The sequence below is a fragment of the Oncorhynchus tshawytscha genome, linkage group LG17, assembly GCF_018296145.1.
Source record: "Oncorhynchus tshawytscha isolate Ot180627B linkage group LG17, Otsh_v2.0, whole genome shotgun sequence".
NCBI classification, from domain to species: domain Eukaryota; kingdom Metazoa; phylum Chordata; class Actinopteri; order Salmoniformes; family Salmonidae; genus Oncorhynchus; species Oncorhynchus tshawytscha.
The window spans coordinates 5926883-5941797 of NC_056445.1; positions in this window are offsets into that span (position 1 = coordinate 5926883).

Here is a 14915-nt window from a genome sequence, read left to right on the forward strand (position 1 = left end):
CGGGTTCACCCCCTCGCTTGTTTCCTGAACAAAAGGCTGAAACGGGGGTGTCATTTGCCGAGGTTTTCATTCGACGATGTCACCGCACCTGGATCAGAGCGGGATCCTCCTTGCTCCGCTCCTCTGCCCGACACCAAACCAGGCAAACCGGCACCAAAGACCTCCTCCGACATGGTCACCGGGTGTGGCTGTCCACCCGGACTCACGGAAGCTCCCTCCACGCTACATAGGACCATTCAATATCTTGAGTTGCATCAACCCGGTCACCTATCGTCTCCAGCTTCCCAGGTCTATGAGGGTCTGTCCTTCCTTCCATGTCTCCCATCTCAAGCTGGTAAGGACCAGTCCCTTCTCCTGCCCTACACCTGCGCTCTGCCTCCTCGACTTGTTGGTGGCCCCCCGGCCTACACTGTTTGGTGTCTGTTGGAGGCTCATCGGGTCCGAGGCACCCTGCAGTACCTGGTGGACTGGGAGGGCTACAGCCCAGAGGAGGTGCCTGCCCAGGACATCCTGGATTCGGGACCGGTTCGGGACTTCAATCAACTACGTGGCGGTTGCCCTGGCTCGGGTCTAAGAACTGTGACGTGGTAAGGTTGGACCCAGGCGCAGAGAAACCGAAAGGTTGCTGGATCCAATCCCCGAGCTGACAAGGTAAAAATCTGTCATTCTGCCCCTGAACAAGGAAATTAACCCACTGTTCCCCGGTAGGCCATCATTGTAGATAAGATTTTTATTCTAGTTAAATAAAGTTAAGTACAAATAAATAAAAAAGTTCACTCACATCAACAAAACTCTCCAACCGATTATTATAACAATATCACCACAAACTCGCTCGCACACACACAAACAATGTGTGATTGACTATAGGATATACATAAGTTATGCTTTAAAGTTGAGGAAGGCCTAATGCAAAGTGCATATTGGATTGCTGACTGCAGGAATGTCCACCAGATCTGTTACCAGAGAATGTAATGTTAATTTCTCTACCATAAGCCGCCTATGTCTTTTAGAGAATTTGGTATACGTCCAACCGGCCTCACAACCGCAGACCACATGAAACCATGGCAGGCCACTGGCACGCTGGAGAAATGTGCTCTTCACAGATGAATCCCTGTACCGGGCAGATTGCAGACAGCATGTATGGCGTCGTGTGGGCGAGCGGTTTTCAGATGTCAATGTTGTGAACAAAGTGCATCATTGTGGCGGTGGGGTTATGGTATGGGCAGGCATAAGCTACTGACGACTAACAAAATTGCATTTTATCGATGGCAATTTGAATGCATAGAGATACAGTGATGAGTTCCTGAGGCCAATTTTGGTGCCATTCATCCTCCACCATCACCTCATGTGACAGCATGATAATGCATGCCCCCATGTTGCAAGGATCCATACACAATTCCTGTAACCTGAAAATGTCCCAGTTCTTCAATGGCCTGCATACTCACCAGACATGTCACCCATTGAGCATGTTTGGGATGCTCTGAATCGACGTGTATGACAACATGTTCCAGTTCCCGCCAATATTCAGCATCTTCGTATAGTCATTGAAGAGGAGTGGGACAACATTCCACAGGCCAAAATCAACATCCTGATCAACTCTATGCGAAGATGTGTCAGGCTGCATAACATAAATGGCGGTCACACCAGATACTGACTGGTTTTCTGATCCACACCCCTATGCATATCTGTATTCCCAGTCATAGGTCCTAAATTTTAAAAAAAATGTCACATATACACTACCGTTCAAAAGTTTGGGGTCACTTAGAAATGTACATTTTTTGTCCATTAAAATAACATCAAATTGATCAGAAATACAGTGTAGACATTGTTAATGTTGTAAATGACTATTGTAGCTGGAAATAGCTGATTTTTAATGGAACATCTACATAGGCATACAGAGGCCCATTATCAGCAACCATCACTCCTGTGTTCCAACGACACGAAGTGTTAGCTTAACCAAGATTATAATTTGAAAAGGCTAATTGATCATTAGAAAACCCTTTTGCAATTATGTTAGCACAGCTGAAAACTGTTGTCCTGAAGCAATAAAACTGGCCCTCTTCAGACTAGCTGAGTATCTGGAGCATCAGCATTTGTGGGTTCGATTACAGGCTCAAAATGGCCAGAAACAAAGGCTTACTTCTGAAACTCATCAGTCTATTCTTGTTCTGAGAAATGAAGGCTATTCCACGTGGTCTACTACTCCCTTCACAGGACAGGTGCAATTGGCTCTAACCAGAATAGAAAGAGGAGTGGGAGGCCCCAGTGCACAACTGAGCAAGAGAACAAGTATATTAGAGTGTCTAGTTTGAAAACAGACGCATCACAACAGACGCCTCACAAATCTGCCATTTCCAGCTACAATAGTCATTTACAACATTCACAATGTCTACACTGTATTTCTGATCAATTTGATGTTATTTAAATGGACCAAAAATTTGCTTTTATTTCAAAAACAAGGACATTTCTATGTGTTCCCAAACTTTTGAACGGTAGTGTACATGTTTTGCAGATCTTATTGTGGGTGTAGAGAAATGCTTGTGTTTCTAGCTCCAACAGTGCAGTAATATATAACAATTCACAACAATACACGCAATACACGCAACCTAAAATAATGGAATTAACCTCTCTGGGATATGTGGGACGGTAGCGTCCCACCTCGCCAACAGCCAGTGAAATTGCAGGGTGCCAAATTCAAAACAACAGAAATCCCATAATTACAATTCCTCAAACATACAAGTATTTTACACCATTTTAAAGATAAACTTGTTGTAAATCCAGCCACAGTGTCCGATTTCAAAAAGGCTTTACGACGAAAGCACACCAAACGATTATGTTAGGTCAGCACCTAGTCACAGAAAAACACAGCCATTTTTCCAGCGAAAGAGAGGAGTCACAAAAAGCAGAAATAGAGATAAAATGAATTACTAACCTTTGATGATCTTCATCAGATGACACTCATAGGACTTCATGTTACACAATACATGTATGTTTTGTTCGATAAAGTTCATATTTATATCCAAAAATCTCAGTTTACATTGCCGTGTTTTGTTCAATAGTTCCTAAACATTCGGGGATTTTGCAGAGAGCCACATCAATTTACAGAAATACTCATAATAAACATTGCTAAAAGATACAAGTGTTATGCATGGAATTTTAGATCCACTTCTCCTTAATGCAACCGCTGTGTCAGATTTCAAAAACACTTTACGGAAAAAGCACACCATGCAATATTCTGAGTACAGCGCTCAGACACAGAAACAAGCCATACAGATATCCGCCATGTTGTGGAGTTAACAGAAGTCAGAAATAGCATCATAAATATTCACTTACCTTTGATGATCTTCATCAGAATGCACTCCCAGGAATCCCAGTTCCACAATAAATGTTTGTTTTGTTCAATAAAGTCCATCATTTATGTCCAAATACCTCCTTTTTGTTTGCGCGTTTAGCCCAGTAATCCAAATTCATAAGGTGCGATCACTAGGTCCAGACGAAAAGTCAAAAAGTTCCGTTACAGTCCGTAGAAACATGTCAAACGATGTATAGAATCAATCTTTAGGATGTTTTTAACATAAATCTTCAATAACGTTCCAACCGGAGAATTCCTTTGTCTTCAGAAATGCAATGGAACGCAGGTCGCTCTCATGTGTGCGCACGTGATCAGTTCATGCCACTCTGGCAGACATCTGGTTAAATCAGCTCTCTTTCCCCCCTCTTCACTGTAGAGAACTCAAACAAGGTTCTGTTGACATCTAGTGGAAGCCTTAGGAAGTGCATTATGACCCCATAGACACTGTATATTCGATAGGCAATGACTTGAATAACTACAAACATCAGATTTCCCACTTCCGGGTTGGATTTATTCTCAGGTTTTTGCCTGCCATAAGAGTTCTGTTATACTCACAGACATTATTCAAACATTTTTAGAAACTTCAGAGTGTTTTCTATCCAATACTAGTAATAATATGCATATTCTAGATTTTAGGCCTGAGTAGCAGGCAGTTTACGCTGGGCACCTTTTTATCCAAGCTACTCAATACTGCCCCCCAGTCCCAAAGAAGTTTTAAGGAAAATATAAATATTAGGATGAGCAATAGACTAAAATACAGTAGAATAGAATACAGTATATACATATGAGACGAGTAAAGCAAATTATGTAAACATTATTAAAGTGACTAGTGTTCCGTTATTAAGTGGGCAGTGATTTCAAGTCTATGTATATGGGGCAGCAGCCTCTAAGGTGCAGGGTTACATAACCGGGTGGAAGCCGCCTAGTGATGGCCTTGACATAGAAGCTGTTTTTCAGTCTCTCGGTCCCAGCTTTGATGCACCTGTACTGACCTTGCCTTCTGGATGATAGTGGGGTGAACAGGCAGTGGCTCGGGTGGTTGTTGCCCTTGATGATGTTTTCGGTCTTCCTGTGACATCGGGTGCTGTAGGTGTTCTGGAGGGCAGGTAGTTTGCCCCCGGTGATGCGTTGTGCAGACCGCACCATCCTCTGGAGAGCCCTGTGGTTGCGGGTGGTGCAGATGCTGTACCAGGCTATGATACAGCCTGACAGGATGCTCTCAATTGTGCATCTGTAAAGGTTTGTGAGGGTTTTAAGGTGCCAAGCCAAATTTCTTCAGCCGACTGAGGTTGAAGAGGCTCTGTTGCGCCTTCTTCACCACACTGTCTGTGTGGGTGGACCATTTCAGGTCGTCAGTGATGTGTACGCAGAGGAACTTGAAGCTTTCCACCTGCTCCACTGCGGTTCCGTCGATGTAGATAGGGGCGTGCACCCTCTGCTGTTTCCTGAAGTCCACGATCAGCTCCTTTGTTTTGTCGACATTGAGTGAGAGGTTATTTTCCTGGCATCACACTCCGAGGGCCCTCATCTCCTCTCTGTAGGCTGTCTCGTCATTGTTGGTATTCAGGCCTACTACCATTGTGTCGTCTGTAAACTGTGTGTGTGTGTGTGTGTGTGTGTGTGTGTGTGTGTGTGTGTGTGTGTGTGTGTGTGTGTGTGTGTGTGTGTGTGTGTGTGTGTGTGTGTGTGTGTGTGTGTGTGTGTGTGTGTGTGTGCAGCAGGATCAGATGATGCAGGACTCCTGTTTACCCATGAATGAAGAATACATTACATCACACACAGTTTTTTCTAACATTGCAAAATACTGTATGTCATTCACATATTCATTCCAAATAACAATATTTGCAAGATCACACAGTAGGCCTATGAGGCAAATGCGAAGATATGATCTGCATTCAACCCGTAATAAATCATTCAAAATTATGTATGCCCACTAATTTATACCTAATAAATTTGTGGACAATAATTTAACAACAGTTTACAAGCTAAGACAAATTACATGCTATGATTTAGATTCACCCGATAGTAAAGTAAATTTGAGATTTCTCATTTTTTTACCAATTGATTTGAATAACTTCTATCAAAGACTCAAAACCTGTAGCTTTCGCAAAACAATTTCACCCAATTTCCTCCAGCACCAACTGTATCTGAAGTACAGAGGGAAGGAGTGAACGAAGGAGGGCGGGGATAAACTGGGGTGAGGGTAGCTCCATTTCACACTAAGGTCTGTGCTAATTTGCAATCAGACACTCTCTTTGAGTTCTCTCTCCATGCCTCCAGACAGTGTAAATGGCAGCTGAGACAAAGCAGCCATTCTTTGGGGCCTGAGCGGCCGACCAGCCAGAGCCCTAGCTAGCTCGTACTTTTATTTCAGGCCAGTGCTCTCAGACGGAGAGCATTCTGGGACTGGAGAGAGCCAAGAGATGGCAATGACGTCCGAGGAGGCGGAACCAAAGCAGGACAAACTGCCATTCTCTATCCCTCCCTCCCTTCTTACCAAAGACATGCTGCAGTGCCACACCCTAGGGCCTAGGCAGGCACTGCGTGTTCAGGCCTCTGGGGTAGTTCTACTCTTTTAACATCTGATAACCATGGTTATGTCATCAGGTTTTATAGCTCTCCTCTGTTACAATATCTGGTATCCAGGTCGTGGAGTTCTTCTGTGACTCTTGGCTATGCAGTATTACATTATACACTGTCTTCACATTGAACTGTCATTGTGAGGGAGAGGTCACCTCTGGAAAATAACCTAATTCTCCTTGTTTCAGAAATGTATGCAGAATAATTTGCGAATCACTTTAATAACTTTCGATATTATACAGCGTGTTCATGTTGAACTGATATTATGAGGGAGAGGTCACTCTTGGAAAATAACCTTATGTCAGAAATCTACACAGAATAAACTGCTAATCACTCTTATTTCTTTAGAAGAACAGGGTTGTTAGAGGCCTCCCAAAAACATCTGCTATTTCAATAGAATAGAATATATCTTTATTAAATGGACCTGCATCTTTAACTTTTCCGTACTACCAAGAAACCATCTGAAAGTCAAATATACCCATAATAAAAACATTTCATTAGGACTAAATGTGGCAGACTATGACAGAGTAGGCCTAAGCTTCACTGATAAGGCAGTCATAAAGTCTGTCTGTGTGATTGTCGATAACAGCTCACCTGAGTGTGTGTGCATCTCCAGTGCTGTCATTGCCCTGCTATCTGTTGGGTGTTTGCTGTAGCTCTGTTGCCACAGGTAACAGGTGAATGATTACCCAGGGAGCCCCGACCGAGGGAGGGTTTCCTCAGGAACAAGTCATGGCCTGGCCATCAGGCTCACCACACTGTGACAGATGCAGAACCATGCACTGTTAGGCTGTGGTAGCTAAGCCGAGTGGCACAGCGGTCTAAGGCACTGCATCTCAGTGTTAGAGGTTTCACTACAGACACCCTGGTTCAAATCCAGGCTGTATCACAACCGGTCGTGTTTCGGAGTCCCATAGGGCGGCGCACAATTGACCCAGCGTCGCCCGACTTGCCCAGTTAAATAAAGGTACAAAACCATCTGACAGTAAGTTTAACTGACTGATGATGACATATTTTTCATTTGTGTCTATTTGTTATTGTTAGCAAGGGCAATGCTAGCTGTATGCTAGTCTTATACTTTTTTTGTAACATACATGTTGTGAACCATAGTGGCATTTTGAATTTATGCATTTTAAAAGTAAATTGAGTGTGCCTAGCTCTAGCTGATGTAATAGAACTGGAAGACCTTGTAGCAGGGGTATTCAACTCTTACCCTACGAGAACTGGAGCCTGCTGGTTTTCTGTTCTACCTGATAATTAATTGCACCCACCTGGTGTCCCAGGTCTAAATCAGTCCCTGATTAGAGGGGAACAATGAAAAAAAACACAGTGGAACTGGTCCAGAGTTGAGTTTGATGGCCTTGTAGGAAAACATGAGGTAGCACACCCTACTACCTCATCCCAATATTGTTATTTATTTTGCACCCCAGTGTCTCTACTTGCACGTCGTCATCTGCACATCTATCACTCCAGTGTTGATGCTGAATTGTGGTTATTTCGCCTCTATGGCTTATTTATTGCATTACCTCCCTACTTTTCTACATTTGCACACACTGTATATAGATTTTTCTATTGTGTTATTGACTGTACGTTTGTTTATGTGTAACTCTGTGTTGTTGTTTTTGCCACACTGCTTTGCTTTATCTTGGCCTGGACGCAGTTGTAAATGAGAACTTGTTCTCAACTGGCCTACCTGGTTAAATAAAGGTGAAATAAATGTGAAATAAATAAATAAAATATAAATTATGTTAAAAGAGTCACAGTCACAACCTGGCTTGTACACAGTGGTGTAAAGTACTTAAGTAAAAAATACTTTAAAGTACAACATAAGTAGTTGTTTGGGGGTATCTGTACTTTACTTTACTATTTATATGTTGGGCAACTTTGACTTTACTTCATTCCTAAAGAAAATCATGTACTTTTTACTCCATACGTTTTCCATGACACCCAAAAGTAGTCGTTACATTTTTAATGCTTAGCGGGTCAGGAAAATGGTCCAATTCACGCACGTGCTTCTACACCTGCATTGCTTGCTGTTTGGGGTTTTAGGCTGGGTTTCTGTACAGCACTTTGAGATATCAGCTGATGTACGAAGGGCTATATAAATACATTTGATTTGATTTGATTTGACATGCAGTATCAAGAGAACATCCATGGTCATCCATACTGCCTCTGATCTGGCAGACTTACTAAACACAAACGCATCTTTTATAAATGATTTCTGAGTGTTGGAGTGTGCCCCTGGCTATCCGTACATTTTAAAACAAGAAAATGGAGCCATCTGCTTTGCTTAATATAAGGAATTAGAAATTATTTATACTTTTACTTTTGATACATAAGTATATGTAGAACCAAATATTTTTACTCAAGTATTTTACTGGGTAACTTCCACTTTTACTTGAGTAACTTTCTATTAAGGTATCTATACTTTTACTCAAGTATGACAATTGGGTACTTTCTCCAAAACTGCTTGTACATTTTAGAAAGAGTCAAAGTCATAGTTCAATTTCATGCAACAAAAAAAACAACACACCCCGAACTGCATCACTTTCCCCTTGGCCTGAGTACCACAGGTTGACATAGTTTTGGCCTTCGTGCACTGGGTCTGAGGCTCTCTGGGGCTTTCTCACTCAACTCTACCCCACTCTACACAATACCCCTCACACCAACACTAACATACTACAATGCCAGGAATGGGTGCGTATTTGCAGAAACCAATTCAGAAACATCCCCTGGCCTTAATTAATTTTCTCCTGCTGCCAAGCCAGCAAAAGCTCGACTGGAGGGGAGTCAGTCTACAACTGCAAGCAAAGCTAACAGTTTATCTTCATTTTATAATCGTATAGTTGTTATTGCAAAGGACAAGGGAATTGATAGAGTGACTGACTGGGAGCATTATACCCTTGAGGTGACCCCACTAGTGCAGCAGCAAAGAGCCACACGCACATGCACGCACGCGCGCACACACACACACACACACACACACACACACACACACACACACACACACACACACACACACACACACACACACACACACACACACACACACACACACACACACACACACACACACACACACACACACACACACACACACACACACACACACACAGGTCTCTGAGCAACAGTGTGTGAACAGTACAATTACTGTATTGCTTGCCTCGGATGGCCACAAACACTCATTGTCACGGAATACCACTGATGGGATCGGAGGATAAACTTTAGCATTGCAACAACTGCACAATCAAGCTACAACCCTGTCGGGCCGTGTGTGTGCCATCATTTAGAAAACAATGCTTTGTGTGGTGCTGCTAGATAGGGTAGCACAAGTTCAGCATATTTACACAGTAACTATCCCTTGAGCTTAAACAGTGATGATTTTGTAGATACACATAGGATTTTGTAGATAATACAATTGTTTAGTTATTTGCCCTCTAGGGTTGTTACTACTAAGTCTGAAAAAATTATAGATGTTGCATTATAAAGCACTATAAATGTGTACATCTGTATTTTTCATTACATTCAGTGTGTTCTTTATAAGAACTAACTTAATACTGGGCTGCAGGGCTGAAGAGGAGCAGTGGCTGAAAAATAGTTCCCCCTCCCCCTCCCTGCTTTCTCTGCCCGTCTCCCTTCCCTTTTCTCTTCCTCTCTTGGATCAAGGATCTGCCTGTCCGCTGTCCTCATGTGCTGGCTTCTTTTGCTCCACCCCTCCACATACCCTATCCCATTTCTACATGACATCATCGCACATCTGTCGTCCCAACAGGGTGATGGTGACAAGGCCCACAAAATGACGAGCCTCTCTTTATCTATATTTGCCCCTCTAACTCTCTTTCCCTTTCCCAGTCTGGCTCTCTTTCTCTTTCACTCCCTCTGCCTCTCTATCTCGCTCTGCCCTCGTCCCTCCCTTTCACTCACTCTCTGCCCCACCCGGTTTGTAATACCAACTTTTTTCAAGCAGACCACCATATTCACATGCCCGAGAAGGCCAAGGTGACCTGCCTAAATTACTATCACCCCGTGGCACTCCCATCTATTGCCATGAAATGCTTTGAAGTGCTGGTCATGGATCACATCAACACCATCATCCCAGACACCCTGGACCAACTCCAATTCACATACCGGCCCAACATAGCCACATATGTCTCTAATCTCTATTGCACGACCCTCACCCACCTAAACAAGGATGCTGTTCGTTGACTGCTGTTTATTGACTCCAGCTCAGCATTTAACAACATAGTCCCCTCCAAGCTCAGGACCCTGGGACTGAACACCTCCCTCTGCAACTTGATCCTGGACGGGCCGCCCCCCCCCCCAGGTGGTGAAGGTAGGCAACAACACAGCTGACCATCAACACTGGGCCCCTCAGGGGTGTGTGCTTACCCCTACCTATATATACACAGTTACCTCAATTACCTCGTACCCCTGCACATCAACTCAGTACTGGTATTCTCTGTATATAGCCATGTTACTTTTACTCGTTATTGTTATTTGTTATTCATTGTGTATTTATTCCTTGTGTCACAATTTTTTCAATCTGTTTCTTAAAGTCTGTATTGTTGGAAAAGGATCTGTAAGTAAGCATTTCACTGTTAGTGTACACCTGTTGTTTATGATTTAGCAAGTTGTTTGATTTAGCCAGTCTCTCTTTCTCTGCTGAGTTGAGTACGGCAAATAATCAGGCTACATACATTAGCATGTCTGCTAATGTTTTCTCCAACATGTGCTTTGAGAAGCAGAAAATGGTTGTTAAAGTTAAAACAAATGACCCGTTCAGCTAACCCCAGAGTTGACCCATGTGATTATAACCAAGCTTAATCAGCACTAATGCGACATGACTCTTAAAACTTTTGCCTCATGGGTTGAGCCATTCGAACCTGCTAAAACCTGTTAAGGGTTGCAGTGTGTGTGTGTGTGTGTGTGTGTGTGTGTGTGTGTGTGTGTGTGTGTGTGTGTGTGTGTGTGTGTGTGTGTGTGTGTGTGTGTGTGTGTGTGTGTGTGTGTGTGTGTGTGTGTTAGAGAGAAAGAGATATTGTCAGTATGTTTCAACAAAGAAACCTAACCCTGTGGACTAATGGCACTCAATATATTCAAGAGAGACTTACAGAAATCTGATATGTTTGATTCCCAAATCCCCTATTTTGGGAACAACAACCAGTACATAATGGGGACCAACGATCAGTACATAAAGATAACTTCACAATGTAATAAACATTCTCTTATACAGGGCCTTTACTTTTCCTGTCCTTGGTTTCGACATTTTGCCCCAAAAAGGGACACTGCAAATAAACGTTTGCACCTTGCAGATAGTTACACAAAAAGTGGGAAAAATGTGTTTAAACAGTTATAACCACACCTTTAAACATCCAATACTCTTTTCAGGAAGTAATAATACGCCTAGTAGCCTACACACAGTGGAAAAACACTTATTCCGATATGAACTTGGTTAGTTGAGTATCAATAATACCGATGCTCACTCTTGCCAAAGTGGGAATCAAAATGGCGGAACCACTGCAGAGTCTCTCAGTACGGTGCAATGATTTGGAGGGTGTTCGACATCATGAGCTCCAGCACTTTTTCTGCAGCAAATATGGATGAGAAGAGACCCCAGGTGGACATTTAGAGCATTGCTTTCTCAGAGAGACAATCCAGAACTTCATTGGCATCACACACAAAGCAGACAATGTAGAACTTGACAAGAATGAATACATATCTATTTTAATGTGGAATATACTGAAATTCATGGGTACTACATTAATCAAATCAACAATAAAATATGAAAGTTGAAACATAAGTGAAAACAATGACAATACATATGGGGTAGAGATAAGGGAGAAGCTAAATGTGGAGGTTTAGGCTATATCATCTGAGCTCAGCCATTCTTCAGGTTATTGTCTCCCTCTATTGGTAAAAACTACAAGGGGGCAGAAATTCAAAACTGACCTTAGATCAGTTTCTGGGGGCAACTCACTTCATCATACATCATCCTGCAAAACACCAGATACAATAGTCATATACAACATTAACAATGTTAGCACTGTATTTCTGATCAATTTGATGTTATTTTAATGGACAAAAAATGTGCTTTTCTTTCAAAAACATGGATATTTCTAAGTGACCCCACAACGTATGTTGCGAAGAAATCTGAAGAGGGTGGCCAGCAGAGATAGTTGGGATGGGCTGAGGGAAGCTGGGGGTTGGGATGTGGAATTGGAGACAAGTGGTAGTGGAGTTGCTGAGAGGGGGATAGAATGATGGTCAAAGATAAAAGTATAACAAATAAAGTCAAATTAATACATAATAAAAAGTACATTTGAATGACACTGAGGGGCAGTTTTTACAACTAATGCAGGTTTGCCTGAGGCTGATGCTGTACAGGTATTTGTACACATGCATATACACACACTCTCATTCAAATGCACACATACATGGGGACACACACATGTAAATAGTGCCAGACATGCACACAAACATATACAGTTGGGCTTGCTGTTATGATTTTAGTTGTCCTTGGTGACCTTGTTTTCCATTTTCCTCTGTCTCTTTATTTTTTAAGTATTTTTTTTTGGTTGTTGGTGCATTGGGGGTTCTTGGGGGTATCAGATGGTTGAGGGGCAGCTCTTGGGGAACTGTGGGGGGATCTTGGAGGGTTGGGGTCCCTGTTTTTGGCATTGTGGAACATCTGTCGACGTGCCCTTGGGCGTGGTGTTGACCCTTTATGCTTCTTCTGTGTGTCGCTCTGAATGGGAGTCTGTTGGATGACTGCTGTGGTGTAGTTGTTGAGCAGTTTCACTGCAAGTATATTGTATGTTTTGGATATTCAATCAAATAAAAAATATATATATATTTTTTAAATCCACTTGGCTTTATCGTAAAAACTCCCCATGGGTTAGTTTACTCTTCATCACCCATACTGTGTGTGTGTGTGTGTGTGTGTGTGTGTGTGTGTGTGTGTGTGTGTGTGTGTGTGTGTGTGTGTGTGTGTGTGTGTGTGTGTGTGTGTGTGTGTGTGTGTGTGTGTGTGTGTGCGTGTGCGTGTGTGTGTATCATACAATCTCAGAGGAGCAGAGGTGAGAATACACATTTTCTCCACAGATTCCTGACGGTTAGTTTATGCTTTTTCCTTTTACATGAATGATTAGTGGTGCCATGTGTTTGTCCAAGCACGTTACTGGTGATAAATGCCTCTGCTGTTTTGTAAAGGATAACAGCCAAGCCATCTGATAAGGATGAGTTGAGATTACTTAAATGTGCTGGTTGGTCTTATTATCTTTTCCTACACTGTATAGTGTCGACATCTGTTTGGGATGAATAGGATGAAAGTCAAGTGATATTTGGAGTGGTACCAGAGAGAAACCCTTTATGGCACTAAACTTTTAACCCATAAAAGTCTTAGCAATTGTTCTATGATATCTACTACCTTAATATATATGATAACATGACCATCTAGCTATTTGGTTCTCTATTTTAGGGGACCCGGGGGTATCAGAAACAAATGTGTAACAGTTATTTGATGAAACCCGGGGTGGATTCCTGCTTTACACATGCAGGATGTCCTAGTCCAGAGGTTACCAAACGTTTACTGCACCTTAAATTGGCACTGGAATATCCAGGGGTCCCAACATGATATCCCCTAGTTAATGCTGTGCCGGCTGTCCAGACACATAATAATGACATGAAAGCACATTCTTATAGCGTAAGGGGTCCTTAGTTGACTCTAAAAGGTTGCATTATATACCCATTTGAAGAGAAAAAAGTAATTCATTTGTTGGGTAAAATTACAGATTTTCTCAGGGGACCCCATTTCAATTTCAGGGGACTCCACATGTGAAATGCCAAAAGATAGATTATAGTACATGGCAAACAGGGACATGGGGAGAATCTCAATTGCACACTCCTCACAAATGCCAGAGGTGAGGTCCCTTCCTCTGACCTTCTCCTGCAATGGGTTTTGAGAAGGAGGCGAGGAGAGAGGACATGAGGAGTATGCAATTGAGATTCTCCCATGATATCCTACCTGACTGTCACTATCCCTGCCCTTGGGTCAAGTTCTAAGAGAGGACAGAGGAGGCCATCTTGCACCAAGCAGAAGTTCTCTATCCTTTCTCTCTGGGGATGGATTCACATATTAAAGACAACTTACATTATTCTGTGAAGTTTTCCCCCGTGGTCGGAAACCAAAATGATTCGAATCCTTTCCATTTCTCCCCATCCCTCCCTTACTATGTAAAAACATGATAAGAAACAGATACCATTGTCCAGACCAGTTGAAACAGCGAGTGCACTGCTTAAGTGCTGTCTTGGCTTTAGACACAGTGGTCAAATACACTAACAAGGGGTACATCCTAAATGGCACCCTATTCCCTATATAGTGCACTACTTTTTACCAGAGTCATATGGGTCCTGGTCATAAGTAGTGCACTATATAGGGAACAGGGTGCAATTTGAGATGCAACCAAGGCGAGGATGATTATACAAAACTGTCAGAGAGAAAGTTCCAGATACTCTGTGTATGTCTCAAATGGTACCCTATACCCTATTTAGTGCACTAATTTTGACAAGGGCATGGTCAAAGGTAGTGCACTAAATAGGCAATAGGGTGCCATTTGAGATGTACACTTAGTCTGCTGTGCTTTGTGCGGGCCCTGATCAGAAAGCCAACAAAGTTATCTGTGAGATGTCCGCTGGAATCAGAAGTAGGACACAAGTTGTGTTTTACTGACAGGGGCTTTGTTGAAATGAAAGATATGAAAGCCTGGATTGAGGTGTTATCAGCTAGAGAATTCTATCTAACTCTAAGGTGGTTTGTTGGCAGAGAGGTTTTAGACAGGGTGAATCTGAGTCTTTGTGGCTACAGATAGTCTGTGACCAAGATAGACTGTGACCAAGAGGTTGGCAAATAGGTTTTAGTAGGAAGGGTGTAGTGCAGTGGTTCCGAACTCCGGTCCTTCGAGTACCCCCAACAGCACACATTCTT